We start from the raw sequence: 10399 nt of genomic DNA, 5'->3' as shown, positions 1-10399 counted from the left end.
AAACAGACTTTAAAGCATAGAAGTATAAAAGATTTATATAAGAACAGTTAAAATGTCATTAGTCTTTTCCTTGATTATTTTCAACATAAGCTACCAAAGTATAAATACAATTTATCCATCATAAATTTACTGATCTAATCCATTATGTGGTAGAGATTTTATGGTAAAGCACTGCTTATTACATTTCTGTCCACAAGATTAAATACCCCTTGGGATTTGGGAAGACAGGCATATAATTCCTGTTTTTTGTTTTTTTGAGACAGGGTCTCACTATGTAGTTGAGACTGACCTGGAACTCACTATGTAGCCCAGGCTGGTCTCGAACTCACAGCGATCCTCCTGCTTCAGCCTCCTGAGTGCTGGGATTACAGGTGTGCGCCACTACGCCCAGCTAATTCCTATATTTTGGTATTGAGAGTTTAAAAATGTTATCAAGCTGCAAAAAAAGATAAAATGTTCAAACCTCTGTTCATACATGTGTATAATCCTATGATTCTCCCTCATATAGAATATAAAAAGTATTCACTTAATCCCTGAAGAACATTTATCAGTTTGCACAGTGAGTCACCTCCATAGGACCTAACCATGTGCACCATCCCAAAGGAGCTCTTGTGCATTTTATATCTAGTTACAATGTTTTAGCCAAAGCAATAGAGGCAAGAATGAATTCCAGAGTATCAGATTAATTGTGTCTCTGTTGCGTTTCTCCAATCAGTAGCATAAGGAATTTCAATCCGGCCTTCCTATAAAAGTACTACAGTATTTCCAGCCCAGCATGGTGACATGTTTGTGATCCCAGCACTCTGGAAGGCTAAAGCAGGAGGGTTGCAAGTCTGATCCCAACCTGAGCAACTGAGTGACTTAGTGAGAGCAGTAAATAAATGCAGAAGGTCTGGGGATGTAGCTGAGTGTGAAGGCCCTGGAATCAATCTCCAGTACGGAAAAAAAGTAAAGTATCATTTCCCCTAAATTAACATATCTGTATTTCCTGCTAGGGACTGAACATAGGACTTTGTACATTCTAGATAAGCATGCTTATCACTTTCATATGATCAACCCATATATTCTGAAATGCGTAAGAAACATTTTAGGAAGTGTGATTAGAGAGGGAAAAATCTTTGACAGTGTGCTGCTGTCCAACTATATACAGTTGCATTGAGCATCACAGCTCTTTGCATCAAATATTAGTATTAGCACAGAATTTACAGTCACAAAACTTAGCTTTTCACTTCTCAGTGAGACTTGTGTAAGAACACTGCAGGGCTGGGCAGAGAGCTTAGTGATAGTGCTTACCTAGATGTGTGGGCCTATGGATCAGCCCCTGGTACCACAAAACAAAACACTGCCTCAAACTTAAGTGGAAACTATATTTACGAGCTATCATGAAAAATTAGATTGGGCGATGCAATTCAAAATAAAGTCAAATGTCAGAGATTTGATGATTTCAAAAAATGGTGCTATAGTTTTAAAAAATTATCTTTAAATTTGCGATCTTCTTTTTAATGTTCCAAAGCCAAATTCAAGTGAATGATTAAGAATGGATAAAAATTTGCTCACATACAACTCTTCAATGTTTTCTTAAGCAAATAGATACATAATTAAAGCAATTTGCTTCTTTGAAAACTGTTACTAAAATTGTTCCTATTCTTTCTAAAGTTCCTCACCCAAAATCCTGACACTAGAAGAATAAAGCATAGGAAATGAACATCACCCCAGTGGGACAAAACCGAAGTTATTTCTAGGCAAAATTGTGAACTGAGAGATTATCATCTTTGGAATTCCCAATGTTGCTTCTAAGCCAAAAGCTCCCTTTGTAAAACTCTTCCCTTTGGACTTGCTTTGTCTTCATTTAGTCTTCTGTCTCTTCATTTCTCCTCAGTTATCTAAACAACTCTAACAGTAAACAATACTTAGTAGTTAGTGTGTGGTCAACCCCTTTTGTTTTCTTTGGCGAAAAGACAAAACATTGACCCCAAAGTTAACAAGTACACTGACCCATACCAAGGCCCACCTCCTGCTGAGGGCAGAGGTGGCCTCAGAAGCCTCGGTGTTACCAGCTGATCAGAGTTGGCACAAGCCTGACCTTTAAATTAGGTCATGCACAACGACCCATCAGCTGACATCGAGCATTGCAGATTGTGTGAACTGAGGCGGGAGACTTCACTGACCTTAAAACTTGGCTACTCATTTCATTTGTTTTGTTTCAAATTGTTGTGAACAATTTTTGCAAAGTTGTTATACCAAAAAGTAACTTCATGTTTTTAGAATATAAACATTTACCAAATGCCGGAAGTCCCATCTTACACTTCAGCTTTTCTTCAGAAGTTCCTCGAAGAAACACTGATAATCCTCTAATCCACTCTTCTACATTTATGTAGTTATCCTTGTCTCTGTCAAATGCACAAAACACTGAAAAAAATATGTAAGTATTGTAATTTAGGCACACACATATATGGTGGATAGAAAAACTTTCCAAACTGAGGAGGAAAGGATATAAACTTGGAAATATGTTTCCCCTCATATCTTTAAAGTAAAAAGCAGTAATCTGCTCCGTGAGCAATGAACACCATTTGTGGTTTGGTCTTGTTTTTGGACAGGCTTACTTTCACTGTATAATCCAGACTGGCCTTGAACTTACTGTGTAGACCAAGCTAGACTCAAACTCACACTCCTGATCCTCCTGCCTCAGCCTCCCAAGTTCTGGAATTACAGGATAAACCACCATGCCCAGCTGTTTGTGATGTTTTAGGCATGTATTAGGTGCCAGGGGGTCCAACAATGGAGCTAATCAATGATGTACTTTTTATTCTTTAAAAAAAGTGGTTAAAAATTCTGTTCTAAAGAATTTTCACAATATCTAAAGGTAAATTACTAAAATAATAATTATTTTTAAAATTACCAATGAAACAGTATTATTCTGTAGATTAATGAAAATGTTACTTCTTGGAGATGGATATGTTTATTATTTTATTGTGATAATAGTTGCACATGTGTCAAAACTTACCAAATTGTGTACTTTAAAGATTTTTTTTTTTGGTTCTAGGGATCGAACTCAAGACCTTATACTTTTGAGGTAGGCGTTGCAACCACTTAGCTAAATCCCCAGCCCTAAAGATCTGTTTCTAAAACTAACTGGATGACATTAAATAATTTGTTACTTTCAATATATAATTTTCTTTATTTTCCAATGTAGTAAGTCATTATCATTTTTATATTGAATGGTACATTCTCTATTTTTATTAGAAAAAATGTCTGTAGAGTATGATGCCAAAGAAAATACGATTAAAAGCCACAGGGCTGCTTATCTTTTAAACAAGAATACCACTAGCTCATTTGCTGTATAGCTACAGATAAGAAATTGAGTGATCCTGGATTAAGAACCTGTTAGTTTGCAGCACTATGTTATTAGCATTACATCTTTCTAGTGTGGCATTGAAAACAATTCAGTCTATGATGAAAATTGAATACATAGTTTCCATCTTAAATTGGCACATTTTAGTCTCTATGACTCCTTACCTCTGTTCATCAGCCTATCATCAGTCATTTCAAATGTTTTGCAGGATCTCTCGAAATGTGTTACGATCTAGCCCAGTGTTAATAATCTCCCACCAACTTTTTCCATGAAGTTGTGAAAAAGTTTTGACATTCTACTTCATTTTATTTGACTATGAAATGAAGCACAGCATAAACACTAATGAACCCATGTAAATATTTTACTGAGCAATTATTTTGTTCCTATGAAGCTAGATGGTCTGGTGATACCAAAATATGTATGATATGGATTTACTGAGTTTACACAGTTAAGGCAGGATGTAAGACAGTATAAACCTCTGGATTATGTAATAGAGCATTTTTCATTAGAGACATGTTAAGCAAAATAAGTAAATTGGGTTGGTCATGGTAGTTCATGCCTGTAATCCAAGTTACCTCAGAGGCCGAGGCAAGATGATCACAAGCTCAAGGGTAACCTGGGCTATTTACTGAGACTCCATCTTGAAAAGGGGCTGGAGATACATCCCAGTGGTAGAGTGTTTGTATAGCATACACGGAATCTGGGTTTCAATCCAAAAAGTGAGGGGGATTATTTATGTAAAGGCATTGTGACATTTTCCTGGTGGAAGGTGACTTTGAACTGGCCCTTGAAGGACTCACAGTATTTAGGAAGGAATGTGTTAAGTGTGGTAAAGAAGTAGAGTGTTCTAGGCAAAGTAAACAACATGAATAAAGGAAAGAGGTGGAATTAGGATTGAGATCGAATATGGCTTAGTAGGACCATAGCAAGGAGTTGACAAGGGAAAACCAAGGTGAAAGAGGATGGGTTGATGGTAGTTTTGAATGCTTGCTCCAAGGATAGCATTTATTGCACAGGTGCAGCGTTTCTCATAGTGTCATTTTTGGACTATTGAGATTAAATCTCCACTCCAGGGCTCCATGTTTGTTAAATATGCAGATTCTCAGGATTTGCCCCGAGTCTGCTAAATCAGAATTGCTAACAGTCCTCCAAAGAATTGGCTTTAAAACAAGAGCTCAGTTGTTGAGCCCTACAGGTTGAGAATCTGAAGCCAGTGAGAATTTGGAACAGGAGACCATAACAGTAAGAGTGGCTTAGGAAAATCTATCTGGCAAAGTTGTACTGGCGTAAGAAAGCTAGAAGCCGGGAAGCTGGGGATGAAGTGACAGGTTTCTGGCTAAGGTGGAGATAGGGCAGACACGCTGGGAGGGAGCCTGGGATGCTGGAGAAAACTTAGTAGGCTTTGTAACTACCAGAGCTAGTTTGCAAACTAAACTCTTTATTCACACACTGGAGTCTCATTCCAGACTTAATGAAACAGAATTATGAGGTGCACTGTCAGGACTGAAAATACAGGGTTAGACCTTGTGGGTTGAGGGCATCTGGTTTCCACTTTGTCATCCTAAGTTGCTTCGTTATGCTGTAGTGTCCCCACTTATAGAACTGGGCATTGTCCTGGTTGATCATTGAGAGCCCTTGTTCTCTAAAAGTGTAACTGTGAATCAAAGAGTACTCCAAAGAACTGTAAGAGTTAGGAGTGAGAGCTGGTTACTATTTTGTTTCCTCTTCCCTCTTCTGCCCCTACTTTATTTTTATAGTGGAGGTGAGAATTACATTAGAAGCTGCTTTTGAGGTTGGTTTTAAGTTACCCACATGAAGTAAACGACAATGTATAGCAAATATTCAGTTTACAACATGAAGGTTGCTATGTAGTCAGAAGAGTGACTTGGTTTTTTAGAGTAGGGATTAGTCATCTAAAGAATAAGCAATTACAAAAGTGCCTAATAGTACTGTTTTATGAACCAAATTAGATTCTCTTGCTCCTTGCTTATTACAAATTGTAACAAGTCCTGAATGATGCTGTAAAGATTACTGTTATATATCCATCATAGTTCCTCCGCTTATGGCTATTACACACTAGTTAAGAGATAAAGTCTCACAGGCATGTTCTGAGAATTGCAACTTTGTTGAGCTAGACGGCAGGACTGTTGAGTTTTCTAATAATGAAGGAAATTACTAAAAGTTTGGCTGGCAAGTTATGAGATTTGTGTTTAAGAAAAATCACCGACAGTAAATTCTTGAAGCTATTTATGGTGAAATCCAATGTGGCAGTTTTTTATTTTCCTAGATGATTTTAACAATCTGATCCCATCATGCACGCTCTTACAATGTTTTAGTCCTCCTCAGAGCTCTAGGCCTCTTTAAAACTAGTAAGATTTTTATGATCATTTCAATCAATAGTGGAAATGAGGGTCTGTAACTTACAAGACTAGGCATGAAATGGGATGCAGCGCCTCTGAGGGCTATAAGAAACCTCATTTTCTTGCTTGGATTATGAAGAAAAGAGCAGCTCAGATGTGGTACACTCTGGAGTGAAGTCTGGGATAATTTCAGTAGCACTGTTTAGTTTGGAAAACTTTTTATGAGATGCAAAGGTAGAACAGAGTTCTTCATTGTTTTCAATGCAGTTTCAGTTAACATGAGTGTCATTGTGGTGTTAACCATGATTCCTTGGTTAAGCAAGAGTTGGCCAGGTGTCCCCACTGAAGTTACTTTTTCCCTTTCCACAGCTATTGTCTTTGTGGTGCTGAAGACTATAAAACATTTGTTGGTCACTTGTAAATTGGAGTACTTGTCAAATCTAGAGAATGGAAGTTGGAGTTATTAAGAAATATGGTAAATGAGTCACTTCTAATAATTAGGAATACTTTGAAAATTCTCCAATTTTCTATTTATCTATTTTCAGTGCAGAGAGTTTTAATACATGAGGGGTGGTATTACATTGTATGAATCTTTTGGTGATTCTGATGGTCTAGATCATGATGATGAATCTTGTAGAGCACTCAGTGATACAAACAGCCCACTGCGGCATGCATGTTATAGGTTTGCCACCTTTTTGGTACTGATTCAGTAAGTATGCAAAATTTCCTTCAGAATGTTAGAAAGCTCAGGCTCCACTAAGAAAGCATTACTTCTTATGCAATATTAGCTAAACCTACAGTAGAAATTTTAAGAATTTATACAATAGCAGCATTGGAAAACAACCCCTTAGTAGGTCTTCAGGAACTTAAATCATTTAAAATCTCAACTGGAATAGAAGAAAAGGTCTACAGTGAGAGTTAAGGTGGTACCTGTCCTCCATGGAAATGGTCAATAATGAGACTCTAGGGCCAGGGATTTAGCTCAGTAGCCCTGCACCTGCCTTGCAAGCAAAAGGTCCTGAGTTAGATCCCTAGTACAACAACAACAACAACAACAACAACAAAAGACTAATAGTGGCTGACACTGTCACCTCCTCAATGTCTAAGATTCTTTGAGACCCAACAGTCAGGATTACTTATGGTCACGTCTGAGAAACAAAACTCAGAAGACTGTTAGTTAAATCTTTCAGGGCAAGGATTTAATGCCCTGGAATAGGATAGTCATCTGCCAGTACTGCTTGTGCCAAAAGAGAAACTCAGGGAACTGGCTAAAGTAAAATTTTTATAATTCAAAATTTATCACATGTCAATATGACTATAATAAATCAATTCTTAGTCAGCAGATAACTCTGGTATTTGTCATGTAACTTCTCAGTCTAGCCTTCTCACACCACCAAATACATTCTAGGACACCTAATGGTTAAAAGATTTTCTGTGTAAGTGCCAACATAATTGTTCACTTGCTGACCTATTTTTAAAATGGCCAAAATATCTGATAGAAATGGAGGATTCTTTTTAGTTACAAAGCACTTATTAATGATTAACTAGGATGTCTATCAACATTTTATGTTCAGGCAGTATTGGACGTTGGATCAATACCTACAGCTCCTGACAGTTTTACTGGTGGATTCCATCAGTGTCCTCGGCACCCCCTGCTCCATGTTGAATATGGCTTTGGCACACTGCAGACTTCCCAGAGTCTAGCTCCAAGCCTGGGTGTTCTGAGCTACCACTAATTCCAGAGTTCACTATTCCAATCTCAATATAGAATGTGAACATGGCAACTTCCCGGCAACACAACAGAACATTCTCAAGTAGTCAGAAAAATATGCAACAATGGGTGCTACTACTCAGTAGTGTGTAGAAATTTCATCAAGGTTATATAATCTCCAACAGCAATTTTAACATTTATCTTTTCTTTGGGGCTAAACATCATGATGTGATGTTTTATATTATTGCCATTTATATTTCCTCAGGAAAAACTGAAAACGTTTTCTTCCCTATTTGAATAGTTACTAAAATTATAGAGACCTTATTCTTTAAGCTTATATCCCAGGTTATGAACAGCTCCTTCAAAGGTTACAACCTTCTCTAAACTAAGCATCCGTTCAGAAGACTCAGAGGCTTCAACTGGAAGCTTCTAGATGTAAACTCACTGTTAACCTCCAGTTCAGACCGGAGAGGAAAACGTGTGACTATGCCAAAGCTGATCAAAACGTCACCTGTTCTAACTCACCTCTCTTTCCCTGTGAAGTCCAGGTGGAGAACAAACATCTTCCAATCTATGTGTACTGGCTTTTACTGTGTAAGTCAAGAAATATATTAAAACGATTTTTAGAATTTAGGATGCAATATTCTTTTTGGTTTTTATTCCTGTCAGGGATGATTGAACCCGGAGCTTTGCAAGCCAACTGTTCTATAACTGAGCTGCATCTCTAGCCTTAGGATGTAACATTGTTGGGCCGGAGATTTAACTCAGTGGTTCTGCTGCCTGCCTCTCAAATGTAGTCCTGAATTTGATCCCCGTGAAAAAAAAAAAAAAAAAAAAAAAAAAAAAAGATGTAACATTCTCACCAAAACTTGGGTGGGGGGAATGCTGGGAACTAAACCAGGCCTTACGTTCTGTCACTGAGCTACATCCTCACCAATCTCATTTTTACATAAAATACAAGACCTAGCATTTCAAACAAGGAAAAGACAAGTGTGTATGTGTGAGAGCTTTACAAAGACCTTCCTTATAAAAATAGCATGAATGGGCCAGAGATTTAGCTCAGTGGTTCAGCTGCCTGCCTCACAAGTGTAAGGTCCTGTGTTTGATCCTTGGTACAAAAAAAAAAAAAGCATGACTGCCCATAGGCTTTAAGTTTGTTTTTTTTTTTTTTTTTTTTTTTTTTTTTTGCAAGGTTTTCCTTCAGGGTCTCACTATGTAGTTGAGACTGACCTGGAACTCATTATGTAGCCCAGGCTGGTCTCGAACTCACATGGATCCTCCTGCCTCAGCCTCCCGAGTGCTGGGATTACAGGCGTGTGCCACCACACCCGGCCAACTTTAAGTTAAAATGTGGCAAATTTTAGTAGACTGAAACCCGTTACTGAGTCCCAAGAACAGCAGTACTCACATGGTTTCTCTACTACTGTTTACTATAAAAAGACTGAAAATTAAAGGATAGCTTTTTAGTGTGTCTTCATTGAAGGAATATGAACCTTTATTAAAATTAAGATACTCTATATGGTACTTAAAACACCTAAATATACTAAAGGTAACCAAAGGAATCTAAAGTGACAAAAAATGGGTGGCACTGGTATAAACCCATTTTTTTTCCACCCAGAAACCTATCACAATTTTTGGCAATTATCCCAGTACCAAAATCCAAATAGCATGTCTTGGGTTTCTAAAATTAAAATGAAGCTACTCAAGAAAGAAAAAGAATAGCTTGGTGGAGGGGGAAGATGTATTAATAACTTGCACACTGTAACAAATATGAAATAAACATAACTGACATTACCCTGTCAAATATTCTTTCTATACCTTATTGGAAGACTGGAAGATCACCATCAGAGGACCACGAAAAATGGTGTTTCCCAATTAAGAATCTGAAAAAAAAAACAAAAAACAAAAAACAACTTCCCCTTTCCCCAGTCTAATAAGCAGGCTATAAATGCCATATTAACAATCATTCTGTAAAGGTACACTCTTATATTCACAGAAAAACTCATGAAAGACCTAATAAACTTTAGTATTTTATCATATTTATGAATAACAAGTTTGAGATTCTTTCTGTTGGGATGTAAACTTTTCCTAATTTTCTGTGTACTAAAGAGCATACAGGTATTTTTAATTAGGAAATAGTAGGCAGCATTAAGCATACTATTTAAAGAAACTTCTCAAGAAGTGTGGTGTTCTTATAGGTAAAAACGAGTATATATTGTATCTGCTACTAACACTGAATAGCATTTATCTTTATAACTTTACTTGTGACCACATATGAACACAGCTATTTTTAAGTAAAATAGCTATTTATTCAGCTTCTTGTCATGCCAAAATGTTCTGTGCATATACCACTATAATTAGCACACCCTCTGTAACAGGCAAAATTGTACATCAAGTTATATTTCATATTACCTGATTATATAAAAATGTAAAATGAAAAATCAATTCCTTTTAACATTCCTAATAATTCAGTAAGAGATATGAGGCACAAAATCTTAGTAAAATATGACACAAGAAGAACAGTAATACAATTCTCACTTAAATTTAACTTGTCATAATTTGTTATTAATATACAAAGACAACAAACTTTTAAAACATTGTATTTACTAAGATTCTGGCAATAGCTTTTTGTAACAAGATACAGCATACCAGGCCTGCCACTCAACTAGTTTATAAGTCAGCTTCAATATGAAGCTGTTTAAAAACAAAAAATCAGAACCTTCTTTTTACATGCTAAATATTTCGTCAAGGGTGCCATTAAACATAGTAATGAACTTGAGACAGCAAGAGTAAAGAGTTAACAAAAGCGAAACATGGCAGCCTAAACAACATTCATACAAAAAAATAAAGTAACTATCCTTGGTTACATAAAATTTTCCTGACTGGTTAAAACTCAACAGTATAAAACATGCACTTTAGAATCTTTAGCTATGAAGTTCAAAAAGTACCAGTGTCTATATGAAACAGTTCCTCTCC

Source organism: Fukomys damarensis, unplaced genomic scaffold (genome assembly GCF_012274545.1).
Source record: "Fukomys damarensis isolate Sample0158 unplaced genomic scaffold, DMR_v1.0_HiC HiC_scaffold_4, whole genome shotgun sequence".
Taxonomy (NCBI): Eukaryota; Metazoa; Chordata; class Mammalia; order Rodentia; family Bathyergidae; genus Fukomys; species Fukomys damarensis.
This window is presented reverse-complemented; position numbering follows the sequence as displayed.